The sequence below is a fragment of the Myodes glareolus genome, chromosome 3 (genome assembly GCF_982192425.1).
Source record: "Myodes glareolus chromosome 3, mMyoGla1.1, whole genome shotgun sequence".
In the NCBI taxonomy this organism is placed as follows: Eukaryota; Metazoa; Chordata; class Mammalia; order Rodentia; family Cricetidae; genus Myodes; species Myodes glareolus.
This window is the reverse complement of record NC_142028.1, coordinates 122,485,193-122,504,906: the sequence shown is the minus strand read 5'-3', so window position 1 is coordinate 122,504,906 and position 19,714 is coordinate 122,485,193.

Here is a 19,714-nt window from a genome sequence, read left to right as displayed (position 1 = left end):
ACCAACGGTCTTACCAATGTCTCTGGTTTGGTTTCTTGACATGGGGCCATGTTGGTGTCTGAGGGTCATGCTTTCACAAGAGCCATGCTTACCTGAATGGCCTGTGCTGCCACCCAAGGTCATAGGGTCACCCAGGCCCAAATTGTTGCAAAGGTCTATATCTGCATCAGCACCCCGCAAAGCAACCTGGGTCTGAGCTGCTACCCACTGCTCCTGTTATCACCAAGGGCCATCTTGATACCTGGGGTCTTGTTAGCCGTATGAGACCATAGTCGTATCCTTGGACCATATTGATCTAGATAAGCTAATCTGTTACAGGGGTCATCATTATGCCGAGGCCTTAGCTTCTTCCAATTGCCGTGTCTGGGTCCGTGATCCTGCTGCAGCTGGAGTCTGTGTTGGTATCTGTGTACTGTGTTACCACAGACCTGCATAAGAACCAAGCATGATAAAATCAGAGAGTAAGACTAGTCAGGCCCTGTCCTTTATTGGGTTTGGAAAGGTGGCCCTGTCCCTCACTGGACACTGTAGCAGGAGAATGGCCCCAATCGTCATAGGAGCGTTGACCCCTGTACTCAGAAAAGAAGGTCCCATCCTGTACCACAGGTGTGGGAGAACTGGACCTTACTGCATTGTTATAGTAAAGCTGGCTCTGCCCCTCGCCTGAGGAGGGTTTCCCCAGCAGTCAGGTCTGACTAGCAAAAATACTACACAGGCCTACATCCAGGGCCTTGAATTGGTCCACACTAACATCTAACTAACTTATAATCTACTATAGAATGTGAAGGGACTGGGCTTGTGGAAAGATAGACACCGAATTTCCATGACTGGGTCAACTGCGGGATATCCAAGAGTTTTGGTGTGGGTCCAGTGAGGGTGACGAAATGAAACCTTGAAGCAGACCTGTCAATGAGTGACTGTAATGATTCGCAGTAACGCTGATAGGACAAAGTGTACAGCAGACCCGACTCCAACTGCCACAAAGCCAAATGAAGAGGATGGAGAGGGGTAAAAGCAGAGGAGAAGTGTAGAGATTTTTGTTGTTTTGTTTTTTGTTTTTTGTTTTGTTTTGTTTTGTTTTTTCAAAGTTTATTAAATTATGAAAGTTTCCATTTCCGCCCCTCCTCCTAACACCCTCTCACTCCCCCTCTCCCCCTCCTCCTCCCTCTTCATCCCTAAGAGCAGTCAGGGCTTCCAGCCCTGTGGGAAGTTCAAGTTCCTCCCCGCTCCCTCCAGGTCCAGGTGTTGGGTCCAGGGGGGTCGCACAAAGATGAGAACACCACCAAGTCTAATAAACCAGAAGCAAACTTTATTCCAGAAACCAGATCCTAGGAAAACCAGAAGCAAACCTAAAAATAAAAAAATAAAAATAAAACACCGCGGGGCACAGAAGCTTATCAGCTAGCTGAGACCACAGCCAGAAGTGGTGTTTGTTAGGCTGTGGCAAACGGCTGGTTTTTGAACCTACTTTTTATAGCAGGGGCACCAGTCATTATCCCTGAACAAAAGAATTTTACAACCTTGCCCCTGACCCTTGGGTTGGTCAGCGGAGACCCTAGGGAGGGGAGTGAGTGCTAATGTCAAGGAGGAATTTGGAATTAACTGGTTCCTGGGCTGAGAATTTAGGAGGAAAAACCTTTCACACTGTTTCCAGGTAAATCTTCAGATACTGACTGCCATACTTTATAACCTCCATCATCAGAGCTCATTAATTAAACCTTTGTATTTATCCACTGTCTCCTGGTACCTCCGGGTGTAAACTGAGGTCATGCCTCTCCTCTGGTGGTGCCAGTTTCCCATAACAGAGACAGTGTCTGACCCAGAGGTCACATATCTCTGTCTCCTAAAGGTTAAACTCAGTTTACACCTACTGTTTGTTAAGGACAGTCAAGACACTACCCTCAGTTTACAGGGAGATGCTCTGGCCTTGTAATAAAAAAAGTCAGTTGTAAATAGCTAACTTGATGGAGATTTCCCAGGCATCCGAGAAAGTAATCCCTGTGAAGATTGATCTGTGATCTGCTGAGAAAGTTGTTGATAGTTTACTTAGGTTTACAGCTTTATGTGTCCTTCTTCCTACATCCTAAACTTCTACCTTCTAATCTTTAGTGTCTATATTTCTATTTCTATATTTTTATTCTTGTCTTCAGACCTTTCATTTCCCCCTTCGGATTTGTGACTAATCAAATCTTTGATTAGTTTTTAATTAAAGTCTCTGACTTGGCCTTTTCCAACCTAGTTTGGGGACAGGGACGATGTATTCTTTTCTGTAGCTGCTTCAAGCTGAAACGGGACGTAGATGTTTAGGGCCCAGAAAAGCTGGAAGGCCAGTCAAAGGTAAAGAGGGAATAAAGGGCACTAAACAGGAAGGTCTGAATTGACCCAGCTGGAGACAAGCTGCATTCTTGTCAACTGGATCAGTCCATGTCAGCCTGTAGCAATTGCTGGGTTTATAGGTTGTAGTCAGCAGCTGATGCTTGGATGTGTCTGTCAGTCAAGTGGAACCCTGCTAAAACAGATATAATCAGAGACAAACGTTAAAATTTAGAAATTTAAAGGAAAAATTACATTTGAAACCTTTAGAAAAATGGGCAAAGTCTTAAGACAGGAGAGGGAGGGAGATATCCTTAGTATCAGACAGGTAGGAACTTTAGGTTGTACTTATCTGGAGTCCTTTTGATCTGTGAGACGTGGATTAAGTCTCAGGGCTTCTTTGGTTCTCCGAAGCTTGCACGAATTTTTAAGTTTATGAAAAAATATCAACATCTCCTTGTTTATGATCTGTATTGATATTTACATTGCAGAAATGGCAGTATACTCATGTCAGAAATGAATCTGGTTGAAAACGTTAACATTTTTTATCCAGAAAGCTGTGACAGATTTTTTTAAAGTTTTGCATCATAAAACAACCTTTATTTATTTATTTTTTACCAGTAGGTACAGGCCATTGACCATTGAGAGCAGTCATGTAAAGTTCTTTTGAACAAAAGAATGATAAGAAGTTATATTGAAATCTGTTTTGTGAGTTTTTTTCTCTGTCTCTCTGTCTTTTCCTCTTTCTCTCTCTATCTCTCTGTCTCTCTGTCTTTTTCTCTTTCTCTCTCTATCTCACTGTCTCTCTGTCTTTTTCTCTTTCTCTCTCTATCTCTCTGTCTCTCTGTCTTTTCCTCTTTCTCTCTCTATCTCACTGTCCCTCTGTCTTTTCCTCTTTCTCTGTCTCTCTGTCTCTCTGTCTTTTTCTCTTTCTCTCTCTATCTCTCTGTCTCTCTGTCTTTTCCTCTTTCTCTCTCTGTCTCTCTCTGTCTCTCTGTCTTTTTCTCTTTCTCTCTCTATCTCTCTGTCTCTCTGTCTTTTTAAGCTATTAGTCGTCAAACAGCATCAGAGTTCTGAGAGGAATAAATTTTACCTGAGGTATTGACGTTAAAAAAAATAACAGAGACTTACTTGCTGGCTGCCTAGACAGCTACCCCAGGGTCCTCCATGGTCTTTCAGGGCAGGTGAGAAGGCAACATCCCTCTTCAGGCTGGCAAAGTCCCAGAACATCCCATAGACTTCTGTGGAGTAAGAACTCATGGGAGGACCAGCCTACCTTTTGCCTTAGGCAACTCAAGGCAGTCAATTTCCCAGTGCCCACATCCTCCACCATCTGAAGAGAGTCTTTGCAGTAGTTGAGGTGAAAGGCAGGTTTTCCCAGTGGGTAGTGCTGCCAACTTTGAGCCAGTTTTGAGTAGATCTTCTTCTGTGCCCATCTGTCTTTTTTCCAGCTGAAGTTTTAGGCGGGGGAGGGGCTGCAGGCCATTTGTCCTTTCCTGTTGGGTCTGCTCTGCAGCTGCTCTGCTCTGCTCTGGGGTTCCCACTGTGTGGCTTTGGAGCAGGAGTCATTTTGTGAGACCAAAACCAACCATCGTCCAGGAGAAGCATCTGACGGTGGCCATCCTTGGTACCTGGCCTTGTAGTTGTCTCTGCTTCCCTCTGTTCTCCTGGCTCCTCCTTGGCATTTGAGTCTGAGACTGCAGTACCTGTGGGGGAGGGGCGATCCTCTCCCTGGTTGTCAGCAGTGCTAGCACAGACAGAAGCCTGCTGAAGCTTGGACTCCTGAGGCCGAAAGGGGCAGGGAAGGCTGGAAAAATTCTACTGTTAGATTTCTGAAATCCTGGAAGTGAGAGAATAGGATCTGAAAGGGTCTGAGGCTCAGAGGAACCTCCTGGTATAAAGACTGATAATCCTTTAAGTCTCATTGTAGGGCTTTGTATAAGACAGTTGGGAAATTTTTAAATTCTTGTGGCAGGCAAATTTAGGTGAGCTGACCACCAAAGCCCCGATCTTGGTCATGCCATTCAAAAGCAAAAAGCAGCTAACTCTTGGTTTCAAGAAGTAGGCTGAAGAAGGTGTCCTTATGATCTAGAACTGCACACACTTGAAACTCCGAGGAGAGGGGGCTTAGGAGATTATAGGGGTTGGGGACTGTAATATGAATGTCTTTAACCCATTTGTTAATCTCCCTAAGCTTTTGCACGGGTGGAAAGTCATTGGTCCCTGGCTTTTTAACTGGTAGAAGCAGGGTGTTCTACAAAGACGGGCAAGGTATCAAGATTTCGTGTTTTAGGAAATGATTCATATATTTAGTAATGCCCAACTTGGCCTCTGGGGTCATGGGGAACCCCCTCATCCTCATCTGTTGGGCATTAGCTTTTAAGGTGACTACAACTGGGGGCTCCTGAATCATTAATCCTGGTGGATTAGTTTCTGCACACACTCCTGGGATGGAGCGCCGGAGTTCAGCTATTAGAGGAGCTGCCTCTCAAGTGAGAGTCTGTTAGGAGAGCCTGTATTCTTTCAGACCTAGGCATAAGGCATAGACTTCGGGCCATGGGGAGATCGTCACCCCCTTCCCAGTGAAATGAATTTGGGCTTTTAGCCAACAAGTTTCTTTCCAGGAGGAAGTAAGACATTCAAGGATAACTATGAAGGAATGCATAACTTTCTTTTTTTTTTTTTTCAGTCTCACAGTCTGTATTGTGGTCCAGGTTGCAGAGTCATCCTTGTATCCCCTTGAACCCACGTTTGTTTGTCTCACAGAGGCCACATTGTGGTTTTTAATACTGAATGGTGAGAACCAGTGTCCACTAGGAAATCAACAGGTTGCCCCCAAACGTTTAGGGTTACTCAAGGTTCGAGGAGAGGCTTCAAACACTCCCCTTTAATCATCTGGATTCATTAATCCCAGGGCTTTTTGTCCCCTCATTGTGAGCATTTCAATTTCCAATCCCCCCCCCTTTTTTTAAACACATTAATCCTTTCTTAAGGAGTAGTGCCTGTTGACTATTTGGGACAGTCTGTATTCCCTCTGCCCATCAGGCCCCCCAGTTCTTATCTGCCAGTAAGACTTTTACCAGTCCCAAACTTGCTTATCCTCAGGTGTTTCTCTGTTGTTGTAAACCTTAGTGGCAATAGCAATCAATTTAGTCAGATTTTTACCTTTAAGTCCTCTGAGTTGCTGGAGCTTCCTCTTAATATCTGGGGCTGCTCAGTTGACAAAAGCCAGGCTGACTGCCATTTGGTTCTCAGGAGTCTCAGACAGATTGGTGAGCAGTCTAGCAGGGGCTCGGAGACCATCTCTTAATGACTGCCTCATCGTTAGTTGGTCGTCCATCTCATCCTGGAACCTGCTTACGGCATTTTTGCTGAATTCTATCTCTTTCTTCAGTGGTGAACATTATCTGGAGAAATTGTTGGCAATCCAATCCCCAGGTCGGGGAACGTGTAAACAGGACAGTATCTCTTGATTTCTCTTGAGATTTCTCAGGAAAGGAAGGAGTCTGAAGTTTTTAGTTATACAGATCACTGGTTGAAAGAGGAAATAAACCAGGCAGGGGCTGCCATCCCCATCAGGAAGTCCCACAGTGCAGACAGGGAGAGCAGGAGACACCATCGCCCATCGCTGACCACCTGTGGCTTCCCTGAAAGAGTGCTAAAGAGGCTCAGCTCTGAAGTAGGAAGTTGGGGGAGGACAGGAGGGCGAAGTGCTCTGCAAGGGAGCAGAAGGTCTGAGTAGCTCCTGCTTCACAAGGGCTGCAGACAGCTGCAGCGGCCTCCCTGACATTCTGGAAAAGAGAAAGGGCAAGGTCCAGGGGGACTTAGGTTTAGAAGAAGCCTTTCCCATAGTGGAAATTATTTCACACATAACCATAACGAGAAGACTGACAACAGACATGACAACATGACATGAAACAAAATTGACAAGACATCGCTGCGCGCAGGGTCACGTGATCCCATACCAGTTCCAAAAGGCCGCATTTCACGACCTAATGGCCAGAGGAGGAATAAGAGCGTCCCCTATTTTCCCCTGGCTCTGAGATTAGAAGCGCGTCCGCTAGATCTCCTTGAGCCTCCAGACTGTCCGGACACCAGATACCAGAACCAGAACCTTACCAATTGGTAACCACAGAATAATAAAGTTTGCCAAAAACCAGAGACTGGGGTGCTCCCTCAAAACCAGGTTTGCGCTTCCCCGTACGGGCCACCAAAATGTTGGGTCCAGGGGGGACGCGCAAAGATGAGAGCACCACCAAGTCTAATAAACCAGAAGCAAACTTTATTCCAGAAACCAGATCCTAGGAAAACCAGAAGCAAACCTAAAAATAAAAAAATAAAAATAAAACACCGCGGGGCACAGAAGCTTATCAGCTAGCTGAGACCACAGCCAGAAGTGGTGTTTGTTAGGCTGTGGCAAACGGCTGGTTTTTGAACCTACTTTTTATAGCAGGGGCACCAGTCATTATCCCTGAACAAAAGAATTTTACAACCTTGCCCCTGACCCTTGGGTTGGTCAGCGGAGACCCTAGGGAGGGGAGTGAGTGCTAATGTCAAGGAGGAATTTGGAATTAACTGGTTCCTGGGCTGAGAATTTAGGAGGAAAAACCTTTCACACTGTTTCCAGGTAAATCTTCAGATACTGACTGCCATACTTTATAACCTCCATCATCAGAGCTCATTAATTAAACCTTTGTATTTATCCACTGTCTCCTGGTACCTCCGGGTGTAAACTGAGGTCATGCCTCTCCTCTGGTGGTGCCAGTTTCCCATAACAGAGACAGTGTCTGACCCAGAGGTCACATATCTCTGTCTCCTAAAGGTTAAACTCAGTTTTCACCTACTGTTTGTTAAGGACAGTCAAGACACTACCCTCAGTTTACAGGGAGATGCTCTGGCCTTGTAATAAAAAAAGTCAGTTGTAAATAGCTAACTTGATGGAGATTTCCCAGGCATCCGAGAAAGTAATCCCTGTGAAGATTGATCTGTGATCTGCTGAGAAAGTTGTTGATAGTTTACTTAGGTTTACAGCTTTATGTGTCCTTCTTCCTACATCCTAAACTTCTACCTTCTAATCTTTAGTGTCTATATTTCTATTTCTATATTTTTATTCTTGTCTTCAGACCTTTCACAGGAAGGTGAGTATCCAAACAGACTGGATCCCCAAAATCCAGTATATGCAGAGGAAACAAGTCCCAGTGTCATTGTCAATGGCTTTTCAGAAAGGCTCCGGGCCAACCACATTCAGAGAATCCGGCCACATTCAGAAAATCTGGTTGGATCACATGCTCGTTCAGTCCCAATACAACTGGCCTTGGTGAACTCTCATTAGATCCGTCCCCTTGTATCAGTGGGTGATCGCACCCCTCGCAGTCCTGAATTTTTTTTCATGTTCTTCCTCCTTCTGCTCCTCATTTGGACCATGGGGGGGGCTCAGTCCGGTGCTCCAATGTGGGTTTCCGACTGTATCGCCATCCATCGTCGGATGAAGGATCTGGGACTCATGTCTATTTCCAATTTCCAGGAGGATAAGTACATGATTTTCTTCAGGTTCACCTTCTTATTTAGCTTCTCCAGGATCTCGAATAATAGGCTCAAAGACCTTTAATTATGGCTAGAATCCACTAATGAGTGAACACATACGATATTCCTCTTTTTGGGTCTGGCTTACCTCACTCAGTAAAGCGTTTTCTATGTCCATCCATTTGCATGCAAAATTCAAGATGTCATTGTTTTTTACCACTGAGTAAAACTCTAGTGTATATATGTTCCACACCTTTTTAAACCATTCTTCTATTGAGGGGCACCTAGGCTGTTTCCAGGTTCTGGCTATTACAAATAGTGCTGCTATGAACATAGTTGAACAAATGCTTTTATGGTATGATAGAGCATCTCTTGGGTATATTCCCAAGAGTGGAATTGCTGGGTCTTGAGGGAGATTGACTACCAGTTTCCTGAGAAACTGCCACACTGATTTCCACAGTGGCTGCACAAGTTTGCATTCCCACCAACAATGGATGAGAGTTTCCCTCTCTCCACATCCTCTCCAGCATAGGTTATCATTGGTGTTTTTAACTTTAGCTAATCTGACCAGTGTAAAATGGTATCTCATAGTTGTTTTGATTTGCATTTCCCTGATCGCTAAGGATGTTGAGCATGACCTTAAGCGTCTTTTGGCCATTCGGAGTTCTTCTGTTGAGAATTCTCTGTTCAGATCAGCACCCCATTTTTTAATTGGGTTAATTAGAGTTTTATTGTCTAGTTTCTTGAGTTCTTTGTATATTTTGGAGATCAGGCCTTTATCTGAAGAGGGGTTGGTGAAGATCTTCTCCCAGTCAGAAGGTAGCCTTTCTGTCTTACTGACAGTGTCCTTTGCTTTACAGAAACTTCTCAGTTTCAGGAGGTCCCATTTATTCATTGATTCTCTTATTGTCTGTGCTACTGGGGTTCTACTTAGGAAGTGGCCTCCTGTGCCTATATCTTGTAGACTATTTCCCACTTTCTCTTCTCTCTGGTTCAAAGTGGTCCAATTAATGTTGAGGTCTTTAACCCATTTGGACCTGAGTTTTGTGCATGGTGATAGATATGGATCTACTTTCATTCTTCTACAGGTTGACATCCAGTTATACCAGCACCATTTGTTAAAGATGCTTTCCTTCTTCCATTGCATACCTTTAGCCCCTTGTCGAAAATCAAGTGTTCATAGGTTTGTGAGTTAATATCTGGATCTTCTATTCGATTGCATAGGTCGACTTCTCTGTTCTTATGCCAGTACCAAGCTGTTTTCAATACTGTAGCTCTGTAATAGAGTTTGAAGTCAGGGATGGTTATACCTCCAAAAGTTCCTTTATTATATAAGATTGTTTTGGCTATCCTGGGTTTTTTGTTTTTCCATATAAACTTGATTATTGTTCTCTCAAGGTCTGTGAAGAAGTTTGATGGGATTTTGATGGGGATTGCATTGAATCTATAGATTGCTTTTGGTAGAATTGCCATTTTTACTATGTTGATTCTTCCAATCCAAGAGCAAGGGAGATCTTTCCATTTTCTGGTATCCTCCTCAATTTCTTTCTTCAAAGACTTAAAGTTCTTGTCAAATAGGTCTTTCACTTCCTTGGTCAGAGTTATTCCAAGATATCTTATGCTATTTGTGGCTATCGTGAAAGGTGAAGTGTGATGCGCTTCCTGACCAGCAGGAATGGACGATCACAAAATCAAGAATCCTTCTCAATCATAATTTATTAGAGCTACTTGATTGAAAGGGGGAATGGGGAACAGGGATGACAAGAGAGAGAGAGAGAGAGAGAGAGAGAGAGAGAGAGAGACCCAAAGACAGCCCCTTTTCTAGGGTGAGAGGCTCGAATGCTGATTGGTTGATGCCATTCTGCTAGTGCCCAAGGCCACAGGACAGGTCAGGAAACCAAGTCTCTGAAATGCAAACAAGGCTCTGAGCAAACTGGCCTGGACCGCAGCATCAAAGGATTTGTATACCTCCAGGCTGTAGGCACTAACTCGCCAAGGCGACATCCTGGCAGCTCCCTACAGTGAAGTTTCTCTGATTTCCCTCCCTGCTTCTTTATCCTTTGTGTATAGGAGGGCAACTGATTTTTTGGAGTTGATCTTGTATCCTGCCACATTACTAAAGGTGTTTATCAGCTGTAGGAGTTCTTTGGTAGAGTTTTTGCGGTCGCTCATGTATACTATCATATCTTCTGCAAATAATGAGAGTTTAACTTCTTCTTTTTCAATTTGAATCCCCTTGATCCCCTTATGCTGTCGTATTGCTATTGCTAGAATTTCAAGCACTATATTGAAGAGGTATGGGGAGAGTGGACAGCCTTGTCTTGTTCCTGATTTCAATGGAATGGCTTTGAGTTTCTCTCCGTTCAGTTTGATGTTAGCTGTTGGCTTGCTGGAAATAGCTTTTATTATATTTAGGTATGATCCTTGTATCCCCAATCTCTCCAACACCTTTATCATAAAGGGATGTTGGATTTTGTCAAATGCTTTTTCAGCATCTAATGAAATGATCATACGGTTTTTTTCTTTCAGTTTATTTATATGATGGATTACATTGATAGATTTCTGTATGTTGAACCAGCCCTGCATCTCTGGAATGAAGTCTACTTGATCATAATGGATAATTTTTCTAATGTGTTCTTGGAATCGGTTTGCCAGGATTTTGTTGAGAATTTTTGCATCAATGTTCATGAGTGAGATTGGCCTGTAATTCTCTTTCTTGGTTGTGTCTTTATATGGTTTTGGTATCAGGGTAACTTTAGCTTCATAAAAAGAGTTTGGCAATGACTCTTCTGGTACTATATTGTGAAATACCTTAAGGAGTATAGGTATCAGCTCTTCTTGGAAGTTCTGGTAGAATTCTGCATTGAAACCATCTGGCCCTGGGCTTTTTTTGGTCGGGAGGTTTTGATAACAGCTTCTAATTCTTCGCAACTAACAGGTCTATTTAGATTGTTCACCTGGTCTTGATTTAACTTTGGTAAATTGTATTTATCTAAAAACGAATCCATTTCTTGTACATTTTCCAACTTTGTGGCATATAAACTTTCGTAGTAAGATCTAATGATTCTCTGAATTTTCTCTGTGTCTATTGTTATGTCTCCCTTTTCATTTCTGATCTCATTAATTTGAGTGTTCTCTCTCTGCCTTTTGATTAGTTTGGCTAGGGGTTTGTCAATCTTGTTGATTTTCTCCAAGAACCAACTTTTTTTTCGTTGATTTTTTGGATTGTTTTCTGTATTTCTATTTTGTTGATTTCAGCCCTCAGTTTGATTATTTCCAGGCTTCTACTCCTCCTGGGAGAGTCTGCTTCTCTTTTTTCAGAGTTTTCAGGTGTGCTGTTAAGTCTCCAATATGTGCATTCTCCGTTTTCTTTAAATGGGCACTTAGTGCTATGAACTTTTCTCTTAGCACTGCTTTCATTGTGTCCCATAGGTTTGAGTATGTTGTGTCTTCATTTTCATTTAATTCAAGGAAGACTTTAATTTCTTTCTTTATTTCTTCCTTGACCCAGGGATGATTCAGTAGTTGACTGTTCAACTTCCACGCGTTTGTAGGCTTTCTGGTGTTCGAATTGTTATTGAATTCTAACTTTATACTGTGGTGATCCGACAAGACACAGGTTGTTACTAAAATTTTTTTGTATCTGTGGAAGTTTGCTTTCTTAATGAATATGTGGTCAATTATAGAGAAGGTTCCATGAGCTACAGAGAAGAAGGTATATTCTTTCCTATTTGGGTGGAATGTTCTATAGATATCTGTTAAGTCCATTTGATTCATTATCTCTACTAATTCTCTTATTTCTCTGTTGAGTTTCTGTTTGATTGACCTGTCCTTTGGTGAGAGAGGTGTGTTGAAGTCTCCTACTATTAGTGTGTGTGGTTTGATGACTGCCTTGAGTTCTAAAAGTTTTTCTTTTACATAAGTGGGTGCTTTTATATTAGGGGCATAGATATTCAGGATTGAGACTTCTTCCTGATGAATTGCTCCTGTTATGAGTATGAAATGTCCATCTCTATCTCTTCTGATAGATTTTAGTTTGAAATCAACTTTGTTAGATATTATAATGGCCACACCTGCTTGTTTCTTAGGTCCGTTTGCCTGGAAAACCTTTTCCCAACCTTTTAATCTGAGTAGATGTCTATCTTTGTGTTTGAGGTGTGTTTCTTGTGAACAGCAGAATGTTGGATCCTGTTTTCGTATCCAATCTCTTAGTCTGTGCCTTTTTATAGGTGAGTTGAGTCCATTAATATTAAGTGATATTAATGACCAGTGGTTGTTGATTCCGGTTATTACTTGTGTGTGTGTGTGTGTGTGTGTGTGTGTGTAGTAGTAGTAGTAGTAGAGTTTGTGTGTTTCTTTTCTTTGAGTTGTGGTTGTGAATGGTCGCTAGATGTCAGGGTTATTGTAGGTAGTGATGGCAATGTTGGATTCCTTGGGATGCAATTTTCCTTCTATTACTTTCTGTAAGGCTGGATTTGTGGCTACGAATTGTTTAAATTTGTTTTTATCCTGGAATATTTTGTTTTCTCCATTGATAATGAACGATAGCTTGACTGGGTATAGTAGTCTGGGCTTGCATCCATGGTCTCTTAGTTTCTGCAGTACCTCTATCCAGGATCTTCTGGCTTTCATGGTTTCCATAGAGAAGTCCGGTGTAAGCCTAATAGGTTTACCTTTAAAAGTTACTTGACCTTTTTTCCTTTGCAGCTCTTAATATTCTTTCTTTAATCTGACTGTTTCGTGTTTTGATTATTATATGGTGAGGGGATTTTTTTTCTGATCCAGTCTATTCGGTTTTCTGTATGCTTCTTGCACCTTCATAGGAATATCATTCTTTAGATTGGGAAAGTTTTCTTCTATAATTTTGTTGAATATATTTTCTGGGCCTTTGATCTGCCGTTCTTCTCCTTCTTCAATTCCTATTATTCTTAGATTTGGTTTTTTTTATTATATCCCAGATTTCCTGAATGTTTTGTGATAAGAATTTCTTGGATTTGCTGTTTTCTTTGGTCAGAGCGTTTAATTTCTCTATGGTGTCCTCAGAGTCTGAGATTCTTTCTTCTATCACTTGTATTCTGTTGGTTATGCTTGTTTCTGAAGTCTCCGTTCGTTTACCTAGATTTTCCATAGCCAGCCGGCCCTCGGTTTGTGATTTCTTCATTGACTCCATTTCAGTTTTCAAATCTTGAACTGTTTCCATTACCTGTTTGATTGTTTTGTCTTGGTTTCCCAGAATTTCATATACAGATTTACTCATTTCTTCAAACTTTTTGGTATATTTCTCTTCCATTTCTTTACTTATTTCCTCAATCTTTTTGTTATACTTATCTTCCATTTCTTTATGGCAGGTTTTCACCTCCTGTTTAAGTTCCTCTATTATTTTCATATAGATCAGCTTAGAGTTGATTTCTTCTATTTCTTCTGGAGTAGGGTGTTCAATTCTTCTCATTTCGTGCTCCCTGAATTCTGGAGATGTCATGTTGCCTTTCAGGTTGTTGAAGGAATTCTTACATTGGCGCCTGCCCATCTCCACCTGTCTGGATGAAACTCCTCCGCAATCTCTGGATAGAACTCCTCAGCACTGCAGCTGGGATAGCTGGCCTTCCCAGGGCCCAGGGACCAGAGTGCAGCGGCAGTGGGGTCAGGGAGTGGTCTGGTGAAACAAGGAAGACCCTGCCTCAGAAGCTGAGGGGGCAGGGGCTGTGTTCTCTTCCCGGGTTGGCCGCCCAGGCTAGCACCCACTCACCTCTCCAGGTAGAACTCCTCGGCACTGCTACAGGGGTAGCTGGTCTTCCCAGGGCCCAGGAGACAAGAGCGCAGGGCAGTGGGGGCAGGGAGGGGTCCAGTGAAACAAGGAAGACCCTGCTGAAGAAGCTGAGGAGGGGAGGGGCTGTGTTCTCTTCCCGGGCTGGCCACCCAGGCTAGCACCCACTCACCTCTCCGGGTAGAACTCCTCGGCCTGTTGTTTTGTTTTTGATTTAATATTTTATGAGGGGGTGGTGCAAAGGTAAAGGGAAGATATAGGAAATGAGGAGAATTGGGTGCATGATGTGAAGTACTCAAAGAATCAATAAAGAAATTATGTTTTTTTAAAAAAATGGGGCTGGAGGGAGGGAGGGAGTAGGACAGTGATAGCTATGCAAAATGAGAAGAGATTGTATTTTTAAATTTCTCATTCAAAAAGCAAAAAATACATTTTTATTGAAGGTATTGAAAGATTTTTTTATTAATTTGTGATTTTGTAAAACATGAAAGGTTATAGTATAATAATAAAACTTTAAAAAATATTGATTTCAGTAAATATTTGTAGAATGACATATAAAAATATAACTAAAGAAAGCATTGCTATGAACTGAATAAGTAGCCTAGATTTTCCATCCTTTATCCCAACTAAAGCTCTAAAATAAATAAATAAATAAATAAAGCCTTTGGCTTTAGATTATATTACTTTCAATTCTAGGTCTACTATTGTTAGATCTTTGATATTGGTGAGTTCAGTGGCATTTCTGACCTATGCTTCTACTTGTGTAGAGAAGAAGATACATATTTCCATGTGTAAAATCATATTAGTTTAATGATTTTCAGTAACTGCTGATAAAATATTACTCAAAAAGTACTTAGAAAAGCTGCTAATATATAGAATGTTTAGAGGTACTTACCACTGCTGTTAGCATTTTTATTATTTTGTTTAGTAATATGGGTATTATAAAGCATATCTGTTGTGGATAATCTTTTTATACAATGTGAAAAGTTAATTCTGCCAAGGCAAATTTTGATGGGTTTAATAAAGATCTGAATTGTCAAAAATTATTCTTGAGAACTTCTTGAGAAAGAGCAACTTGGAGAAAGAATCTGAGAGGCAGGCATTCCACCATGCAGAGGCAGAGGAAGTGGGTGTACTGTGCTGAGGAGAGGTAATAAACCATGTTGTAGAACGTAGATTAATACAATTATGTTACGTTATAAGAGCTAATTGGAAACAAGTCTAAGTTAAGGCCAAGCCTTCATAATTAATAAGCATTCTCTGTGATGTTATCTGAGTTCTGGTGGTCCAAAGCAAACATTTGGCATTGATGATTTGGGACGCTTATCCAAACACAGGAATTGGGAAAACTGAGAAAAGTTGTGCACCTGGAATTGGACATGACTTCTTAGTAACTACTGTCTTTCACGCAGGCTGCGTGCTTGCTTGGTACAGAGCATGGCTCCTTTAAGAACCCCTCTTGTGCAGTTGAGAACTTAAATAGCTGGCACATTACTAAGCAATAGATGGAAATGCCTGCTGCAACACGGGTCCACCAGCTTCCCAGAAATGGGGTAGATGGTCACGGTTCCTTACTGATGGCCACAGACATGAGGCAAGGCTATCATGGAAAGGCAAAACACAGCTGCAGCTCCGAATCGGGGAGTAGCCTGCTGGACTGACCAGCATGGGAAAAAGAGAGCCACAAGAACATATGCTGAGTAGAGCAGTGTGATTTGTATGATTTGTGGTATGGCCATTTACAGCTTAGCACACAAGGCCAGAAAGCCAGGCAGAAAGCCAGGTCCAGACAGGGAAAACCTCTGAAGAGGTACAGTATACCTGAAACTCTGCTTAGGTGTAGAAGAAAGAAATGAAAGTGGGTATGGACAGTCATAGAAAAAAAATACTTTAAAAATAATGAAGTAGTCTCTGAAGAGAAAGTAATATAAAAACAATAAGCTACATAGGATGAGAAAAGTTGTTTAGAACCTATATAGTGCATTACTAATTTTAAATATTTTAAATGCTAATGATAAAAAACAACAACTTTGGAAAGACATTGCAAGATAGAAGAAAAAATGATAAATTAAACCAACCTATATATTTTAAGTATATATAAATTTATATATAAGTATTTATAAAATATATATAAGTATATATATATTTTAAGTATATATAACTTCAGATTGGAAGTCAGGAAATGTGTCGTATGGGGGAAAGGTTAAGTCTTTGTTTTCACAGAAAACAAAAATCTATGGATTTCTTCAAATTTAAGAATGACGAGATTTGACTGGGCGAGACATTCTGAAAATCTTGACTGCAAATATGAAGAAAAAAGACAAGGAAAACTACAATAAAAAATGACATAAAAACTGATCTCTCCACATGGGAACAGCTCTGAGACTGGGTAAGACAGAAAATCATTTTGGCTATAAATACTTCATGAATCATTATTACATACCATCTTTTCATATGGTGTGGATGGAGATTTTTATGCAATCTATATGGACTTAGAAGGTTGACAGATGTCTTTTACCTGCTCTAGCATAGAGCTCAGAATCTTCTTTAGCTGGTTTGTACACACCACACATTACTTACATGTGTTAATGCAGTTATTTTTACCTTTAAAAATTCGTGTATTTTCAGGACAAAAGGGCAAGACACCAGTGAAATAGACAAGTAGCTCTCAGAATAAGTCTGTTTCCATTTCCTCAAAAATCTACATCCATAAGTACTTCAAAGCTATTAGCTGTGATTCTTCAACCTCACAGATTACCCTAGCCAGGACTTCACATATGCTCTGTACTTTCTCAGCATACAAAGACTCAACAATGAGTGATAAAACTACCTCTCCTAAGTCTTGACAATTATCCCAATAATTTTAGGGTTCCCTAAAGTTGTGACCCATAGATAACGGGAAGTAAGTTTAAGAAAAGTATGCCTACAATTCCAAGAGGTGGGGTTGGATGTTTTGATTGTTAGGTGAGTTATGGCTGTGTGTAATTCTTTAGGGGTTAGTTGCAAGTTGTTTTTGATCACAGTCAGAGAGTAAGATAAACAAAGAAGGTTAGATTTAGGAATTTCTTTTTTCTTTTTCTTTCCTCTATCCTTTTTCTCCTATCTGATTAAGAAAGGGGGTATATAGGAATGATAGGACTAAAAAAGGTAACTAATAGTTTCAAATATTTTATGTTGGCATGGATTTTTGTGAATTTAACAAATTTTAATGTATTTTATTATGATATATTGTATATATGTTTGTAATTTTATTTAAGGTATTGTACCTATACAGCTTATTCAAAGATGTAAAGTTTTTAGTTTAGTTTAAGATAACTAAAAGTGCAGATTAGTAGCTAGCAATCTATAACAATCAAATTGGTAGTCATGTTAGTATTTTTTTCAAGGCTAAATAAAGATATATCTTAGATAGGTGGCCTTCAATTACTTCAGAGATATACAGGACATGGAACTTTAAATGTTTTAATAATGGGTTCCCCGACCCCATAGACGCCCAGGTCGTCCTGCAGTGCTGGCTACCCCCTCCCGCCTGCCATCCCAGCTCCCATCCAGGTACGAATTCCTATATTTCTCCCTTCCCCCTGGGGCCATAAAATTTCCCCAGCTCAGCTGCCTTGCGAGCTGGGCCTGGGCTGTAGGCGCATCCCGGCTGGAGGCAGTTCCTGGGTCTTAAAGGCCTCCCTGAGGACAGGTGGACCAGGGGCCAGCTCAGCCACATTCCTGACCAGCAGGGGCCCTGACCTCTAGCAGAGGGTCATAGGAGGGGTGAGTTTGCTTCGGGCCCGTGGCAGGGTCCCGGTGAAGAGGAGCTTGGGCGTTCCCCGACCCCATAGACGCCCAGGTCACCATGCAGTACTGGCTCCCCCCTCCCGCCTGCCATTCCAGCTCCAATCCAGGTAAGAATTCCTATATTTCTCCCTTCCCCCTGGGGTCATAAAATTTCCCCAGCTCAGCTGCCTTGCAAGCTGAGCCTGCATTGTAAGCGCATCCCGGAAAGAGGGAGTGTCTGTGCTTCAATAGCCTGCCTGAGGAAAGGTGGGCATTCTGTCAGTGAAGTCCCTGCCCAAGAAGGGAACCTGACCCGGTAACAGAAGTTCCAATAGAGAACATTTGAAGTAAGAGATGGGCAGAAGCCAAGGCAAGACCTCATCCAACAATCTGAAAAACAATATGAAAACACCAGATCCCAAGGACCCTACAATAGAAGGACTTGAACACCTTAACCCAGAAGAAGTGGAAAAAAGTGCCATTATGAAAGCAATAGAGTCCCTTAAACAGGATATGAATAACTCCCTTAAAGAATTGGATGAGAAATATAACAAAAAGTTTGAAGAAATGAGTATAGAAATAGATGAGAAATATAACAAAAAGTTTGAAGAAATCGGTAAATCCGTAAATGAGACCCTGAGAAACAAAGAAAAAACAATCAAACAAGTAAAGGAAACAGTTCAAGAATTGAAAACTGAAATGGAGGCAATGAAGAAAAGACAATCTGAGAACCAGCTGGATATGGAAAACCTAGGTAAACAAACGGAGACTACAGAATCAAGCATAACCAATAGAATACAAGAGATAGAAGAACGAATCTCAGACTCTGAAGATACCATAGAGAAAATAAATGCTCTGATCAAAAAAAAAAAAAAACGGCAAATCCAACAAATTCTCTTCACAAAACATTCAGGAAATCGGGAACACAATAAAAAAACCAAATCTAAGAAAAATAGGGATCGAAGAAGGAGAAGAACTGCAGATCAAAGGCCCAGAAAATATATTCAGCAAAATTATAAAAGAAAACTTTCCCAACCTAAAGAATGATATTCCTATGAAGGTTCAAGAAGCATACAGAACACCAAATAGACTGGAGCAGAAAAAAACATCCCCTCGCCATATAATAATCAAAACACAAAACATAAATATTAAAGAAAAAATTTTAAGAGCTGCAAAGGAAAAAGGTCAAGTAACTTATAAAGGTAAACCTATCAAGCTTACACCGGACTTCTCTATGGAAACCATGAAAGCCAGAAGATCCTGGATAGAGGTACTGCAGAAACTAAGAGACCATGGATGCAAGCCCAGACTACTATACCCAGCCAAGCTATTGTTCACTATCAACGGAGAAAACAAAATATTCGAGGATAAAAACAAATTTAAACAATACGTAGCTACTAATCCAGCCTTACAGAGAATATTAGAAGGAAAATCACTAACGAAGGAATCCAACATTCCCAACACTGCCTACAATAACTCAAACATCTAGCAACCATTCACAAGCACAAATCAAAGAAGGAAAACACATACACTCTACTACCTAAAAAAAAAAATGAACGGAGTCAACAACAACTGGTCATTAATATCACTTAATATCAATGGACTCAATTCACCTATAAAGAGGCACAGACTTAGAGATTGGATACGAAAACAGGATCCAACATTCTGCTGTTCACAAGAAACACACCTCAACCACAAAGACAGACACCTACTCAGAGTAAAGGGTTGGGAAAAGGTTTTCCAAGCAAATGGACCTAAGAAACAAGCGGGTGTGGCCATTCTAATATCTAACAAAATTAACTTCAAACTAAAATCAATCAGAAGAAATGGAGATGGACATTTCATACTCATAACTGGAACAATTCATCAGGAGGAAGTCTCAATCCTGAATATCTATGCCCCTATTATAAAGGCACCCACATATGTAAAAGAAACTCTTCTAGAACTCAAGGCAGTCATCAAACCACACACACTAATAGTAGGAGACTTCAACACTCCTCTCTCACCAATGGACAAGTCAATCAGACAGAAACCAAACAGAGAATTAAGAGATTTATTGGAGGTATTGAATCAAATGGACTTAACAGACATCTATAGAACACTCTACCCAAATAGGAAAGAATATACCTTTTTCTCTGCAGCTCATGGAACCTTCTCGAAAATTGACCACATACTCGGTAACAAAGCAAACTTCCACAGATACAAAAAATATTAGTAACCACTTGTGTCTTGTCAGATCACCATGGATTAAAATTAGAATTCAACAACAATGCTTCCCCCAGGAAGAATAAGATCAGAAATGAAAAGGGGGACATAACCACAGACACAGAAGAAATTCAGAGAATC